An 18,258-nucleotide genomic window follows, 5' to 3' on the forward strand; every position below is an offset into this window, starting at 1 on the left:
AACGGAAAAACCAAAAGGCAAAGCGACCCCAGGCCCCAGGATGGGTGGCGCGGGCCGGGTAGGAGCTCGTGCGGCTCTGGGGATGAGCGGTGGGCGCCAGAGGGCGCGGCTGCGCTTGCGTGACGTCCTGCCGCCCGGCGGCCGGCGCACGTTCCGCACGACGCACTTCACCGACGCTCTCGCGCAGCCCCTTGCCTGTGAGGGCCGTGCAGGCCTGGGTCAGGCTGTCCCGCCCTCCCGATCTTGGAGGTGCAGTCCCTGAACGCAGTTTGGATGTCACGGATCCCGAGGCAAGTCTCAACGTCCTGCTTGCTGGCCAGCACCAGGATGGGGACGCCGCCCAGCGCCTCGCTCGTGACCATCTTCTCCAACGCTTGTACTCGGACAGTCTCTCCTCCGTGGAGCCCATGACATAGAGGACGCCGTGGCCCTCTGCTTGGTCCTTGTACCATAATGACTGCAGCTCTTCCTGCCCCCCGGCTAAGCCGCACAGCAGGAGGCGAGCCTTTCCAACGTCCACAGTGCTGATGTTTAGACCCACGGTGGCGGTGATTTTGGACAGACTCCTCCCCTTGGAGTTCTTATGAAACCAGGTTTTTGACCGCTCCAGGACAGTAGTCCTCACGGCATTGTCCAGACCCAGGATCAGGATGCAGTGCTGGTCCTTCAGAAGCATGACCTTGTACAGGTCTGACATCCTGCACCCACCCCGGGCCACTGGAGCCACTGCGTGCCTGACGCACAGACCCTGCGCCTGACGGCACGTGGGCCGTCCCAAGCACAGTTCTGAGTACACGGTAAGAATTCAATCAGTGTGAGCCACCATCGTATAACCTGGTATCTTTATTTCACTATAAATAAATGTTGATGGAGTGTATATTTATTCATTTACTTAACATATATTTACCACTTAACTGCCATAGGAACTTTGGGGAGAGGTAATGAACAAATCAGCCGTCGTGAAGCTTATGTTATAGCGGGGGGAGGGAAATAATAAACAATCGAATAAGATTTATAATGTGTCAGAGAAAGATTAGTGCTATGAAGAAAAATAAACGGGGAGCGGATCAGGAGTGTGAAGAAGTGCTGCTATTTTAAGTGATGTAAGGACTCACGGATGAGGTGGCATTTGAACAGAGATCTGAGGTAAAGAATGTTATTCAGCATGTTAGCGGAAAATGTGTTAATTAAATTCAGTATTACAATCTCCAAAAGTTTGATACTATTTATAACTCAAACAGATAACTAAGCCTTTTGCCCAATGAAGAAAAAATTACCTTGAATTGAGTAGATTAATTCAGTTGTTCAGGAGAGAGTTTATACTGTATATTAAAAATATATATTGGTCTAGCCTGGAAATCTTCCTTTTTCTTGCCTTTTAGCTTGTCTTGTGATTTTTTTTTTGTTTAAGGTCAGGCATGAGGTAATAGGAATTATAAACAGGCCCTTAGTGTGAGGTTCTATGTTAATCTGGCTAGAAGTTGGGCTGTGTTTAATGTTTGCTCTAGCCGTAGGTGCCACTGGCTTCAGATTCCTGGAGTGTACTTGTTTTTGTCTCCCTGTTTTTGGAAGCTTCCCTAAGAATTCCTCCTTAGACAAAGTCTGCACCTTGCAGCTCTTTCAGTGTTATCTATTGTTATTATACTGGAGTCCTGTTGGTGTGGTAGTAGGGTGTGTGGGTGGAAAAGTGATCTATAATCTTATGATTAAAAGTCAGTCATGGGCTTCCCTCGTGGCACAGTGGTTGAGAGTCTGCCTGCCGATGCAGGGGACGCGGGGTCGTGCCCTGGTCCGGGAAGATCCCACATGCCGCGGAGCGGCTAGGCCCATGAGCCATGGCCGCTGAGCCTGCGCGTCCGGAGCCTGTGCTCCACAACGGGAGAGGCCACAACAGTGAGAGGCCTGCGGATCACAAAAAAAAAAAAAAAAAAAAAAAAAAAAAGTCAGTCATTTAGTGGGCCTGTGTCCCTGGGTTTTGACTTTCATAAGTGTTTCTTTGCTTTCTCCATTCCCCCCTTAGGTGAGACAGGAAGGCTAGAGGGAGCTGGAGTTGGGGGAAGACCCTTCCTTCTACATAGGGTAAGTTGCTGGTAGAGTCTTTTTCCCTGGAGAGCAGGCCTTTGTTATAGAGAATGCTCCAGATGTATTTCAAAATGATGACTTTTCCTCCACCTGCCAGAGCCAGGATGGGATAGTTCATAGCTCTTCACTGAAAACCTGGAGGGTTCCCAGAATGAAAACCAATGAAAGTATAGGAGCAAGATCTTATTTTTAAAAGAATAATTATTGACATATAGCTTATTAGAGATATGCACAAATCATAAGGGTACAGCTCAATAAATTTTCACCAAGAGAAAATACCCATATAACCAGCAACCTGATCAAGAAATAGAACATTGGCAGCATCCCAGAACCCCACTAATGACCACTTCCAGTCACTATGCTTTCTAAGGTAATCATTATCCTAACTTCTCACAGTATAGATTAGTTTTGCCTATTTTTGAGCTTTATATAAATGAAATCATAAAGAAGGAATTCTTTTGTGTTTGGCTTTATTTCAATCAACATAATGTTTGTAAGATTAAACTGTGCTATTACATGTAGAAGGAGTTCATTCACTCTCATTATTGCATAGCATTTCATTGTATGAATGTAAGATCATTTATTCATTCATTCTGCTGTGCTGAACCTTTGAATTGTTTCCTTTTTTACTTTATTAAGGAGAGTGCTGCTATGCACTAGTGTACATGCCTTTTCATGAACATATGTAGTTGTTTCTGCTAAGTGTATATCCAAGTTTATATCTAGGAGTGGAATATACACGTTTGTCACTAGTAGGTATTGAATGCCAAATAGACGTGCAAGTGTCTGTAACACTTTAAACATATGAGAGTTTGAGTCACTCCACATGCTCACCAATACTTGCTATGATCAGTCTTTTTCCATTTAGCCATTTTTGTGCATGTTATGTGAAAGCAGCAGCTGATAAAATGTAAAACCTACCTGTTAGTTTTGAATATTGGCTGCATGGCAGTCTTGAACTCCGAGTTCTGTCTCTTCAGCACCTTGATATTTTCAGAAGTTCTCTGTGGGTTCTCTGCCTCTGTTCAGTTACCCCCTGACTAGACCCATTTTCCAGAACCTTGGTCTCTCACTGTGTTCCAGAAATTGGCAGATTCCCTGAAGGAAGTATGTTTTCCATCTCCTTTTTTTTTTTTTTCTTTTTGTGGCTTGAAACAACAATCATCATTTTGTTATCTCTCACAGTTTCTGTGGGTAAAAAATTTGAAAAGGTTCAACTCAGGGTATTGCATGAAGTTGCAGTCAGTGATGTGAAGCAAGAACAGTGGAAGCTGCAACAGCTGGGCACTGGCTCTTCATGTAATCTTGGGGCCTCTCTCTTCATGTAGTCTTGAGTACCTCCATATGGATTCTGCATGTGGTCTAGTTTGGGCTTCTTACAGCATGCTGGCCTCAGGGCGGTTGGACTGCTTATGTGGTGGCTGTAGGACCTGGCTCCTCAAGTTCTGTGCTTTAGCAGTTCTCCAGCACCTTCAAAATTGTATGTGTGTGTGTGGTATATACATACATACATATAGACATACATATAGACACATGTCTATATGTATGTATATATACATATACATGCATGTATATATCACACGTCATAAACAGAAGTAGAAATAGAAGTCCTATTTGATGAGTCTTATTTATTTGTTCTTAGGAACACTTGTAAGGGTTTCTCTGAAACAAAAAATGATTTTTGCTATTTGATTCGTTTGCTTGTTTTTTAAGAGAGAAAATTCTGGCCAACGTAGTCTCTAAACATTATATCTCTTCCACAGGAGAATCAATATAGAATAAGCTAGTCTGAAATTTGTGGATTTCCAATTCTAAATAGAGTGTCGTGAATTCATGCTTAAAGCTTTTGGTATAACCCATTTTCAGAAGTGTTGAGGACAGCACTTATAATACATGGTATACATCAAATGCCCTGCATTGATCTACAGTTCAGTAGAAAGGCAGACGGATAAATGCATTGACATCATTTTGTCATCCACAAACACCACTAAATGTATTTCTGAAAGTGTTGAAAAGAGCAGTGTGTGCTGTCATTTTATGAAATGTACTGCATTTGTATTGAGAACTGATGGGGAAAAGAAGAAAATAATCCACTGTGAATGTACTTTAACCAAGAGATTGGATTTTTCTAAAAACAAAAAAGCAAAAAACAGTAAAGTAGTTGCCTTAAGGTCACAACACTCAAAGAAGTGGCGAGTCATCAAAACAAAACTAAGATAAATCATCAGGAGGAAGAAAATGTCGAAAGATAAATATAGAATTATTTTTGTTCTTTTGGTTTTTTATTTTTCCAAATAAATTACTTGCAATTTAACCAAGGTCTACTCAAAGGGTAGAGAATTGTTCCGTGATTTTTTTAAAAGAGCAAATATTACATGATGCTGTTATCAAACTTCTAACCCCAATCATATTTAAGTTGCTAAAAATTTAAAGCATGCTTTACTGTGTGAATGGCTACACCAAATAACAGATTTTCAATGTAGCGAAAACAGCCTTATATTGGAAGAAGATGCCATCTAGGGTTTTTATAGCTAGAGAGGAGACAGTAATTCCTGGCCTAAAAGCATCAAAGGACAGACTGACTCCCTTGTTAGGGCCTAATGCACCTGGGGACTTTAAATTGAACCCAGTGCTCACTTACCATTCTGAAAAATCCTAGGGCCCTTCAGAATTATGCTCAGTCTACTCTGCCTGTGCTCTATAAATGGAACAACAAAGCCTGGATGACAGCACATCTGCTTACCTCATGATTTACTACATATTTGAAACCCACTGTGGAGACCTATTGCTCAGAGGAGAGATTCCTTCCAAAATGTTACTGCTCATTGATGATGCACCTGGTCACCCAAGAGCTCTGATGAAGGTGTGTAATGAGAATAATGTTTTCATGCCCGCTAACACAATATCCATTCTACAGCCCACGGATTAAGGAGTGATTTTGATTTTCAAGTCTCATGATTTAACAATATATTTCATAAGACTATAGCTGCCATAGATAGTAATTACTCTGATGGACTGGGGTAAAGTAAATTAAAAACCTTCTGGGAAGAATTCACCATTCTAGATGTCATTAAGAAAATCCGTGATTCATGGGAAAAGGTCAAAATATCAGCAATAACAGGAGTTGGGAAGAAGTTGATCTAACCCTCATGAGTGACTTGGAGGGGTTCAAGACTTCACTGGAGGAAATAACCTCAGATGAAGTGGAAATAGCAAGAGAATTGGAATTAGAAGTGGAACCTGAAGATGCAATTGAGTTGCTTGCAATCTCATGATAAAACTTGAATGGATGAAGAATTGCTTTTTATGGATGAACAAAGAAAGTGGTTTCTTGAGATGGAATCTACTCCTGGTGAAGGTGCTGTGAAGATTGTTGAAATGGCAACAAAGGATTTGTAATATTTCATAAACTTACTTAATAGAGCAGCAGCAGGGTATGAGAGGAGTGACTCCAGTTTTGAAAGTTTTATTATGGGTCAGATGTTATCAAATGGCATTGCATGCTACAGAGAAACTGTTCATGAGAGGAAGAGTCCATAGATATGGCAAACTTCACTGGTGTCTTATTTTAAGAAATTACCGCAGCCATCCCAGCCCTCAGCAGCCACCACCCTGATCTGTCAGCAGCCATAGACATCGAGGCAAGACCCTCCACCAGCAAAAAGTTTACAGCCTGCTGGAGGCTCAGGTGATGGTTAGCATTTTTAATTAAGGCATGTACACTGTTTTTAGGTGTAATGCTACTGCACACTTAACAGACTACAGCATAGTGTAAACGTGACTCTTATATACACTGGGAAACCCAACAATTGGTGTGATTCCCTTTATTGTGACATTTGCTTTATTGTGGTAGTCTGGAACTGAACCCACAGTATCTCCGAGGTATGTCTGTATTTTCTGCACCTAATTGGGTGAAGATTATCTTACTTTGAGGTGGTGACCAAAGCATAAAGGTCAAACAGATGCCTGCCCTTGTCAGAGGCTCCCTCTTCCCCTTCCATGTTCAAGAATCTTGTGTGTTTAGCATTGGCCAGGTTTGCCAGTGCTGTTCAGTCTGAGATCTCAGAGCTGTTACTGGCCCCCAGTGTATGCCCTGAGATTGGAGAATGGTCTGCACCCACCATGTTATTGGTTTTTTTATGGTACTTCTGGCACGCTGGTGGACCTGTAGGCCTGAGAATTATAGGGGTGGACTGGAAGGCTTGAGTGCTTTCTCCTGTTGTCCAAGGTAGATAGGCCTTCACAGAGGGAAGCTCCCTCTCGTTCCCTCAGTGTAGTGTCAGAGAAGTTCAAAGCCAAAACTGTTTTGGATTCCCAAAGCTACAGCTTCTTTTGTTACAATAAAGTGTTGTCACTGATAATACGGTGTTTACAGTGAAAAATAGGTAATATTAACAGTAAGAATTTATTACATTGCTTTTAAGCTTAGCATATATAACAGACATGTAGTTAATAATAGGTACTATTGGGGCTTCCCTGGTGGCACAGTGGTTGAGAGTCCGCCTGCCGATGCAGGGGACACGGGTTCGTGCCCCGGTCCGGGAAGATCCCACATGCCGCGGAGTGGCTGGGCCCGTGAGCCATGGCCGCTGAGCCTGCGCGTCCGGAGCCTGTGCTCCGCAACGGGAGAGGCCACAACAGTGAGAGGCCCACATACCACAAAAAAAAAAAATAATAATAATAGGTACTCTTATTAACTTCATTTCACAGGTGAGAAAATAGAGGCACAGAGATGTTAAGTAAATTACACAAGATCACGTAAAACAGAAGAATTGTCCACAGTAACTAAGTATCATCATTGATGGTCAAGTCCACAGAGATGTAGTTGGATTACTCCACTCTTCTTGCCATGCTGATGGCTGCTAGTGCAGATTCCTGGCCTGGGCAGAGGGGATAAACCCCACTCCTCCGGAGATACTGTGTCAAGAGATCTCCATGCAAAAACTGGCCAGGGCTGTCAGGGCTACAGTTTTTGAGATGCATTCACTTCCCCAGAGTGTCAGTCTACTCTGCATCAGATCTCCTTCCAGTTTTTTCAGCTCAGAGATCAAACATTTTATTTTCTCCTTTTCCTCTATTCCAATCCACTGCTTCTGTCTCTTGTGGTAGTTTTATTTTAGGTCCTCCATTGTCCTTCCCTGTAACTAAACCTTAGTCAGGCCTTCCCTTTCTCTCTCCAAAAGGTTTCCTTAGTTTTATGATTTTCTCACTGAATGTAATCCTGAAGATGATGCAGTGTGCAAATAGGTATAACGTGATAATGATGACGATGACGATGATGATGATGATCGTGATGATGATGGTGAAGAAACTTTCCTATAATACAACTTTGAATCAGACTTTGGCCATAGTATATAATATTCCAGATATGCTAGTATCGGTCAAGTCTGTCTGTTTAGAGCTTCATGATGAATAAGGGAGTAGTCACAATATTTACCTCTAAGGCTTGGATAAGTGGATTTGAAGTTTCTTCTGGTTGTATTAGAAGAAAGATTATTATCAATTTCTAACTTGCCAAACAGCTACACAAAGTTCCTGCTGCTTCATGTTTGCTGTGCACACCATTTGTTAAACATTTTCTGACTGCACACGTCTTCCCTCTGAAGGAATCCTAAGAACCCTTGACTGCTGTTTTGATTCCATGGACATTTTTTTGAGAGCCCATATATGTTATATATAGTGTTGGGAGACCCAAACTCGAGTTAGACAAAGTCCCTTTCTCCAAGGAGCACTTTCTATCTGTTTGGGTAATAATCTCTAGGTCTAAGGGTAGGATATATCTAATACAAAAATGTGTTCCTTCCCTCAACTAAACTTCATCTAACAAATTAAGACACAAGTGTCAAAAGGCTAGATCTCTGATTTTCAAGGGTTAGCAAAAAAGAAAAAATGTTTCAGGTTTAACAGCTATATACAAAATATATAAAGACACTGGATTGTCAGATAATTATGTCACCCAGTTAAATTTGAATTTCAGGTAAACAATGAATATTTTTTATTTTTACTTGCTAAATCTGGCAACCTTAACAAAGTGAGAATGTGTGTTAATTTCTGTTTATGATAAATACTATAATTTTTTCAAGAAGGAATGACATAGTAGAAGAGGAAAGAGATTTGGAATCAACTAGATGTGGATTAAAGTGTGATTTTATCAGTATCTTGCTAGGTGACAGTGGGAAAATAATTTGTCTCTGAACCTCAGTTTTCTCATAGAAATGGTAACAATTATGGTCAGATGTTGTTGAATGGCTCATTAGTGATATATAAAAATGGCTAGCATATAGTGGGGACTGTATTATTTTCACTTGCCAGTGACGGTAATAGTAATAATAATAATAATAAAACATTTATTCAACACTATGTGCTAAGGGCTCCACATGTATATATTAACCCATTTCATCCTCACTACAACCTCTTGGGGTAGATAAACAATTTTTTTTGTTTTAAGGATAAGACATATGAAGCACAGAAAGTCACACAGCCAGTTTATGTGCAAAACAGGATTAAACATTATGCCCTAGTGTCTTTCCTCTATACATCATTTAGAAACAATGATTTTAGACAGACTAGTGTAACTAGCAGCAATACAAATATTTGATGGCTGTTGAGGATCAAAGATGCTCAAAAGAACATGAGTGTGAGAGGCAGAAGCATAACTATGGACTCCTTTACCACCAAGGGCCGGCAGAACTAACTTGGCAGAGTTATTGGTCTTTTCAGTTACATCTTGGGATGGAGATGCTTGTCACTGCTACTGCTGCTGTTGTTGATGATGATGATAATAATAAAATAATAACAGCAGCTGACATATATTGATCATTTACTATGGGCCAGACCATATTTTAAGCATTTTACATGATTAATCTACTTAATCCTTACAAGATTTATAAATAAGGAAACTGCGTCTCAGAGAAAATAAATAATTCACAGAGTTCAATCACCTCTCTTTTACTTCAGCAATGAACATTTACAAAACCTGACCCTAGCTATAATTAATCCTTTATTCCTCTATGTTCCTGTAGAATTAGTCACTTTTAAACTACTTCTCATGATGTTAATTAAAACTTTTCTACTTTTTCCTTGAGAAAGAGATTCTTGTTTTACTTTTCCCTGTAGCCTCCCAGCATTCTACATTGGATATGGCTGTTCTGGTTATCTATTGCTACATGATAACCCATTCCAAAACTTAGTTGCTTAAAATAACAATGTATCTTTTTTCTGGGTGTTGACAGACTCAGTGGTTGGTTGTTTCTTAGGGTCATTCATGTGGTTGCAGTCAGGTGGCCTGTGGCTGGAGTCATCAAAAAGCTTCCTCACTCACGTGTCTGTCACTAGAGCCCGTCGGCCATCTCTCCCACATGGCCTCTGTGTGTGGTTAGCCTGGGCTTCCTCATACAGTGATACTCAGGGGCATTAACCTTCTCACAAGGTGACTGACTTTCCCCCAGGACAGGCATTTCAGAAAATAAGAAGTAGAAGCTACCAGTTTTTTAAGGCCTGGCTCAAAAAAGGAACAACATTAATTCTGCCCAGTCAATTATTCTAATTGGTCAGAGCTTTTGCAGAGCCCATCTAGATTCAAAAGGAAGGAAAATAGACAGCCCCCGCCACCTCACCAGATCTCAATTTGAAAAGTGTCAAAGAATGTGTGGCCATCTTTAATCTACCACGCTGGAGTTTCTCAGTAAGTGTTAGATAGGTGGATTAATGGATGGATAAATGAAAAAGATCTAAGCCAAAGAAAACAAATGGATGAGAAGAAATGAGGGGTAAAGATTAAAAATAAAAATATTTACAAAGAATACTACTAAAGTTTACAAGTACCTGGGAACATGTGACATGTTCTAGATATTACAATGGAAAATATATAGGTACAAGATACAATATATACATATGTTAGATATGACACAGGTTCTTCCTTTTCATACTAATACATTGGAATGGAGGTATTTGGAAATTTTTAATAGGCATAATGGCTCTTGGCATTGTCTTTTGATCAGATTGGCTTATTCTTCTCTCCAGTTTTCATTCAAGTGTTTCTTCTCCACTTAAGAGTTTACTTTTGAAAAGTCAGAGACTTGGAGTACTCTACCGTTTTCCGCCATGTCTCTCCTATTCTTTTGCCTAAGAAATTTCAAATAATGTAGTGGTTTTATAATTTTTTTCATTCCCTAAATGCTGAAAGTCATTCTAGACCTCAGGTTCCATTTTATTTTGAAGACTTCCACGTGGTAGGTAGAAGAATTCAATTATTTCATAGCCATCATAACCAGAACAAACTTCCTTGACTCTTGATATGTTCATTGCTGCTTCTATCTCAAACCTTCTTCTGTCCCCATCTCTGAGAAATTGCTGTTTAAACTTGCACAAATTATTTCAACTTCCTCACTGCTTCTTAGAGAAGAGTAGAGAAAAATATGGGACATGAACAGGGACATAATGAGAGAGTAAAAACCACCAGGACTTTAAATGTTAAAATCAACAAAATATGCAAAATGCCTTGAGGCAACGTAATATCACTGTCTCACAGAAGGCAGAAAATTACTAGAAGAAATTTAAATGATGTGCTGGAGAATGTCAACTGCATTCGGAATGGAGCTTTGGATTTTTATAGGAATTGAATACACATTTCAGTCATTAAAATGAAACACTCTGAAATTGTTTCAGATTGAACTTTACATGGGCCGAGGAAGAAATTACAATTAAATATATCATGCCAAGTTTTTAATTTATGAAATGAGACATGGGGTTTTCTGAGAAAGGAAATAAAATGAAAGTTTGTCTCTAGAATCCCTTCCATTCCTAGGTTGTCAAATTTGGGGACCAAAATTTCACCTCCATATCCACCCCATTAAAACCCTGTGGGAAATGATGTAGATACGACCTTCAGGGGCTTCTAGAGAGTGAGTAATAACCAGAAGAAAACAGATAATAAATCCTCTTTGCAGTGATTTGTTTTTAGGTGTTTCTTCTTGATAACCCCTGAACAAAAATTACAATCTCCCCTCTGCTTCACTGTACCTCCACTGCTGGGGTCATGGGCTTTACTTGGTTACCACATTCTGCTTTTTATTTCTGATCTCATTATATTTCTATTTTGTTGATTTTGCGTCTCCTCAGTTACAGGTATCTGGGTTTCTAATCTAAATGCAATTCTTAATTACCCGTGTAATTAATGATGTGGATGTGGCATCCTTGACCTTGGACAGTAACTAGGTGAATCACCCAGTTAACCAAAGATGCCCAGACTCTTTCTTGGGAGTCTTCTGAGACATTCACTCATGAACTGGGCCTCTGTGTCCCCTGCTCAGAAATATACAAAATCTCAAAGGGACTGCCAGGTATATCACCCGCTTTGCCCTGCAGACGGTAGGGGCTTCCAGCCATCCAGACAAGAATAATCCTCTGAGGATCACAGGTAACACAGGGATTCTTGACTGAGGTGACACCACCTTTTTTTTTTTTTTTTTTTTTTTCACATCGGCAGGCAGACTCTCAATCACCGCGCCACCAGGGAAGCCCGACACCACCTTTTATATCCAATTAGACTTCTAACACACCACATCTTAAAAATCCCTTCCTGAATACTCTATCAACTTTGTTCTTCCCACTGGTCCCCACCAAACTTCGTTTGCTACCTCAGGTTGTTTTTAGATTCTGCCCAGCATGGTTTTTTTTGTTTGTTTGTTTCTTTTAATATCCTTTTCTTTCCCATATTACAACCCACAACACCAGATCTTTCTTCAACTGTGGAAGGTGAATCATTCTTTCAGTTAAAAATAAAAATGTGTAGTTACTCACATAAATATGATATCAGAATCTAGGTTCTTAGAAGATAAAAGCCCAGCTTCACAAAGAACTTAGTTCTTTCTATGCTTCTTCCTTCTCTCAGTCCTGTCATTCTTCTCTCACACCTGAGACCCAGGATACTCATTTTTTAGGGGCACGAACCCGTGTTCCCTGCATCGGCAGGCAGACTCTCAACCACTGCGCCACCAGGGAAACCCCCCCTTTTCTTTTAAATAAACTTTTTATTTTAGAATAGTTTTAGATTTACAGAAAAATCATAAAGATCATACAGAAATTTGTTATGTATGTCCAATTTCCCGTTATTAACATCTTGCATCTTATGTACATTTGTCACAATTAACAAATCAATATTGATACACAATTATTAACTAAACTGTAGAAATTATTCAGATTTTATTAGTTGTTTCCTAATGTTATTTTACTGTGCCAGAATCCCATCAAGGATACTGTATTACATTTACTTGTGACATCTTCTTAGGCTCCTCTTAGCTGTGACAGTTTCTCAGACTTACCCCGTTTCTAATGACCTTGACAGTTTTGAGGGGTATTGGTCAGATATTTTGTAGAATGTCCCTCAATTGTGGTTTGTCTGATGTTCTTCTCATTGTTAGACTAGAGCTATAGGTTTGGGGAAGAAAACTCTAGAGGTGAAGTGCTATTAGTATTTCATCATATCAAGGGTACGTGTGATCACATGACATCACTGTTGACTTTGATTATCTAGTTAAGGTAGTGTTAGGTTTCTCAACTGTAGAGTTAACTTTTCCCCCTTTCCAAAGTGTACTTTTTGGAAGGAGGTCATTATAAACACGACACAAAGCTTGGGGAATTATGCTCTACCTCCTGGGGGAGGGGGGAATATATCTACATAAATTATTTGCAGTTGTTCTGAATAAGATATTTGTCTTTTCCTTCATTTATTTATTTATTCAAACATTTGTTCATATCAGTATGGACTCATGAATATTTATTTTTTACTTTGGGTTATAATCCGATGTTCTTTTTCAAATCATTTCTAGATTTGGCCATTGAGATTCTTTCATTTGGTTTCTGTGTCCCTTTGAAATACCCTATCAGTGTGTGTGTGTGTGTGTGTGTGTGTGCGCGCACGCGCACGTGTGTGTGTGTGTGTGTGTGTTTGTGTTCTGTTGTGTTTGAGTACTTCCTTTCTGGCCCAACGAAATACTCCAGGCTCATCCTGTATAGTTCCTGCCCCAGTCCTAAAATTAGTCGTCCATTTACTTAATGAATTCAATACCAGTATACATGTATAGCAGTGTCAGAATTATATCCCGTACCCCCATGGGAAAACACTAAATGGATGGTGGTTGTAAAAACCAGTCTCTCACTGTTGGTGTGGGAGGTTAGAAATAAGCAAGGGGAGGAAGCCAGAATGATCCATGCAGTAATAGATTAGCATTGAAGACATCACTATGAACTCATGTTTAGCTTAATAGAAATACAGATATATAAAGAAATATTTATAAATATGCATGTACATGAAGGATTCTATACACATAGACATATTTCTTTGCCCTGTCATCTGAATAAGCCTAGAAACAATGACATCTCAGAGGCAATGAGTACACCTAGTACTCAGATCTTGGCTTCTAGTACCATCCTGCAATAAAAGGAACTAGGACTCCTTGGAGAAATGACTGATTGTAGGATTGGGGCAGGAAATATACAAGATGAGCCTGGAGCCTGTATTTGCACTTGATTAGTTTTCTCATCCTGCTTTTGGTCTTTGGAAATTAAAAGTCCAAAGCACTCTTTTAATTTTCAATATTCTCAAGCACAATTCTTTTAAAACATTATAGGCTTCCGGTGTATTAACTCTGATCTATTTCATTGGGCAAAAGCCACACCCACAGATCTCTTCAAGGTTAGCCCTTTTCTACCTTCAGTTTACCTGTGAGGTTGATGAGGGACAGTGCTCTTAAGGTTCACAGAAATCCTTTTGTTTAACTGAAAGGCATGCCCTTAAGGTATTTTTCAGCCTTTTTGTCTGTCCAAAAGGTGCCAAGAGGCCCTGCCTTATGTTTTTCTGATACTCCGTAGTCACATTTTGGATTTGATCTTTGGCTTGGGACCCCTCCTTATTTTGAGAGGCTTTTGATAGCTGAAAGGACTGTTTTGAGGGCCTTTGCATACTCTTCAAATCCAATTCAAAACCTAAATAATTGTTTTTCAGTTCATCTCTTCTCTCATTTTACCATAGGCAGCTCAGAGAAACCAGGCAGCGCTCTCAACGTGCGGCCTGGAAGTTTCCTTAGTTAGATCACCAAGTTCATCAGGTACATTTTCTGTTTTCCATGTTACTTCAGATGACAGCTTTGTTCAATTTTCTGTCACTATGTAAAAGGATCTCCTTTCCTTAACCTTCTAATAATATTTTCCTTACTTTCCTTCAAGCTTCCACAGACAGCTTCCTTGAGGTCTTCTAAAACCTTACTAAAATTTTCTCCAGGCCTTTTAGGCTTTCCTAAATAAGTCTCTTCAAGGCTCTTCCAGCTTCTGCCTGGTCTCAAATCCAGTGTCACATATTTTTGGTTTTTATTATGGTACCCACTTTTGGGTATTAAATTCTGTTCTAGTTCTCTATTGCTGCATTACAACTTATGGGTCAGCAACAATAATTTTATTCCCTGCTGTGGTAAATTTGGGAAGGGCTTGAGTGTGTAGTTCTGATTCAGAGCCACATGCAGCTGCAGTCAGTGACTGAAGCCGGAGAAGGTGAGAGCTGCATCCCTCTGTCTTCCTGTGGTCTTAGGGCTTCTTTATTGGTCTCCCTATGTGGGTTGGTTTGGGCTTCCTTACAGCATGGTGGCTTCAGGGTAGTTGGACTGCCTATGTGGTAGGCGAGGGAACCAGCATGAGAGTTTGAGCAAGCAAGAAAGAAGGTGAAATGCCTTTAGGCATCGATCCTCACAATTTATACAGCATGGTACCTCCCATATTCAGCTGGTTTCGAGAGCCCCTATACATTCAAGGGGAAATTACATTCCATCTTTTGAAGGAGAAGGGAAAGGGTATAAAGTCACAGTTTTATTTTGTATACCTGTGATTAGGACAAAAAGCCTTTGCCTTTGGCATGCAAAAGTATAGAGATGGTGGACCTGTTGGAAAAAAAAAGGCCAGGACCCTCTGGGAAGCAAGCCCCCTCTGCTGCCTAGAAATAAAAGTTAGAGATAATTACTTTTTTTGCAGTAAAATATACACAATGTAACATTTACCATTTTTAATCAATTTTAAGTGCACATTTCATAATGCTGTCCATTGAATACCTTCACAATGTTGTATAACGATCACCACTCTTCAAGAGAAATCATTGCTTTTGGCAGAGGACCAGTTCATGAAGACCTGAACCAAGTTCAGTGACAAGGAAGAAACCACAGCGTCCAAAGAGGAACTGTGCTAAGACTGAAAGATTTGGGGCTGGTGACCTAGGCTTAGTGCAAGGGTTGTGGAGGGCTTAATCAGGTGTTTATGTATCACCCAGATACCCTGCTGTTAGCAGCCATGGTGGCAGGTGCTGGGCTTTAGAAAAGAGTAGAAAAGTATTGGAAAAATGAAGAAAATATGACTATATTTTCTCTAATTTTGTAAAACTCATCATGCCTGTTGCTTAGAGTTAAGGCTGCATACACTGATCTTCAAAAACTAGAAGAAGTTGACTTTGAATTTAACTTTCAGTTTAATATATTCTTAGCAACTGTGTTCACTAGAGTGGGGGTTATTTCATTTCTGACTCCTAGTAACTCAGGCATTAGAACAGATAAGGAAAGTGACAAGTCCGTTTTCATTCTAGCATTATAGCTCTTTGCTGTCAGGAAAGGCAGGCTGTTTTGCTTCTTTTCTGTAGGAAATTGTCAGTTGATAGGCAAAACTAATTAAAGAAATAGGATGTGTTCCCTCCCTTGGGAAAATCAGTCTTTTGCAAATGTATTTAAATGAATTCAGTATCCTTTCCTTTTAATAGTGCTTATCTGGGTGAAAACATTTATTTTAGATTTTATTATGGCACCCAGAAAACTATGATGCCTCTTTAAAAATAAATTATAGTGTAAAAGCCACAGAGGAAGCTGATTGAAAGAAAAAACCTCAGGAACATTCCTTGTGTGTCTCCCGCTGTCTTATATGTACTTAAAGTATGCCAAGTAAGTCTCACAACACTTCCTGTTACCCGAGACTATCTTGAAGTGTCTCAGTAAATGTTTAATGCCTCTCTGTCTCTTATTCAGCATGCCAGGAGGAGAAAGATTTGTTTTTGGCAGAGGTGGGTTTTGACGGATGCCACAGGTTAATTCAGCAGGTGTTACTGCATTTGTGTAAATCAAGGAGGTTTGACAGCTGCCCAGAAGTACTGGCCGTTCTCTTTGGGAAACCAGACTTTGACACGTGGAATAGGTCACAAATGAGTGTCAATTCATCTGTTCACCTCACTTCTTCCTCCATAAAAACACGAAAAGATTGTTTTCATCAATATAAATACCCCTACTTTGAGAATGCTCAAGGCCATGGTGTTTGTGTTTAGAACTGGAGATGAGATGGCAGAGCTGTTTGGAGAGCTGACATGGGAATGGAGATACTAATAGTTCTAGAACCATCAAAAGGTTCACCATGTGCTTGGTGTACTGTGGGTGTGTGTGATATGTCATTTCACTCTTATGGCAATACTCTGTGAGTGATACAGAGTTTTAAAGATGAGAAAGCCAAGACTTGCAGAGTTTAAATGACTTGCTTAGGGTCTGCCTGGTGAGGTGCAGTACAGGAACTAAATGACTTCATGGTCAATGGTACCACCTACTACACTGTGTTGGAAAAGAGGCAGACAGGAAGGAGGAAGAAAATATGTGGACCTTCATGAAACTATTCAACCTCATTTGGTATGTATTCATTCAGTGCAATTTACCAATTGTAAAACATGGAAGACATTAGATTTGCATAGCTGATTATAGTTGCTCTCAAAACAGAGAGTAAAGTGAAGTAGAAAATTGCTCAAAACCAGAAGTCAAAAGATTTGGATTTCACTTCCACCTCTACTACAAACTAGCTGAGTGAACATGAGAGGGTTACTTAGACTCTTTTGTGACATGCAGAGAAAATAAAAATGAAAGATGGAGAGAGAACACTTTAAGTTCCAGATGGCTTTTTGATTTGTGGTTCCAGTTTTTACCTGATCCCCAGCTGCAAGCTTGCCATTAAACAATTCTGAAAGCTTATAATAATTTTACTCTTCAGATTAATCTAACTAGAATTGGTTGCTGTTACTTTCAGCTAACACAGCAGGAAATACTGAATCTGGTCCAACCTGAGTTTAACCACATCAAGATTTTAGAGCTCCACACCCCTTTGTAGGCATACCAGGTTCACAAATTGAGCATTCTGAAGACTCAAGGTTTATATTTACCTTTACAAAGTTTATATTTACGTTGGTCTCCTTTGCTGGTGTGTGGGCATGAGGGGGAGGGGCCTTTCATGGCACCCTTCTTCCCTTCAGGAGAGGAGAAGACCTGGGCTGCTCCAGTGCCCTTATGTAGATAGTAATTCTTAGCATCAGCCTCTGTGATCAAATGTACAGCTCTTTGCAGAATAGTACCTTCTACATAAGACTTTTGAGGGCCATAGTTATCACAAGTGTTTTATATATATATAGTCTCAGGGTTTTCTTCCTTCAAGTAGCCAATTCAAGTAGCCAGACACAGTTTAGATAAGAATTTCTTTAACAAAAAGGATTGCCATTACCAGCAGTCAGGTTGATAATCCTTCTCTTTCTTTAGGATTAAAATGCTAATCATAGGGAATGTGTTATGGCTTTATTCATTTACTGTTAATGGTGGGAGTCTGTCCTTTGGAGTCTTAAGCACCAGTTTGGATTTAATGATAAGACACTGTCTATACTGCCATTAAGGTCTGTCTAAGAAAATGGCCAATAGAGAATGACTTCTAAGTTTAGTCAAGTCATGCATGATTCTTAACAACCACCACTGAACTTTGGAGTGAGAACTTTAACAGCCTAGTGGTCAAGGTTCTCTCAGATATTAATGAGATAAGGTGAGTCGTGCTAACTTCAGCAGAAAGGAGAAATGTATTAGAAGCATATTATGATACCCCATCTAATCCAAGGAAATGTTAAAAACCATTAGGCCTTTGAAATGTGGAAACCAGGAAAGGCAGATCTCAGAAGCAGGAGTTTGTGGCTAGTTCTGCAAAAGTTCTATCTTTAAAGACACTTAATTCCCAATTTCCAGCATGCCTTTAGTCCAAAATCTAAAATTCTGGGGCAAAGAATCTGATTGGCCCAGCTTGTCTCATCCCTTGAGGACAGATGTTGTTCCCTCCTCAATCAACTATGGTCCAGAA

At 39.9% G+C, this 18,258-nt stretch overlaps 1 pseudogene; it reads right to left on the bottom strand.

The window, feature by feature from the left end:
* Positions 1-276: 276 nt before the first annotated feature.
* Positions 277-3,986, bottom strand: LOC112409174 (ADP-ribosylation factor-related protein 1-like; annotated as a pseudogene).
* Positions 3,987-18,258: the final 14,272 nt, after the last annotated feature.

This window comes from Neophocaena asiaeorientalis, unplaced genomic scaffold (genome assembly GCF_003031525.2).
Source record: "Neophocaena asiaeorientalis asiaeorientalis breed wild unplaced genomic scaffold, Neophocaena_asiaeorientalis_V1.1 scaffold5, whole genome shotgun sequence".
In the NCBI taxonomy this organism is placed as follows: Eukaryota; Metazoa; Chordata; class Mammalia; order Artiodactyla; family Phocoenidae; genus Neophocaena; species Neophocaena asiaeorientalis.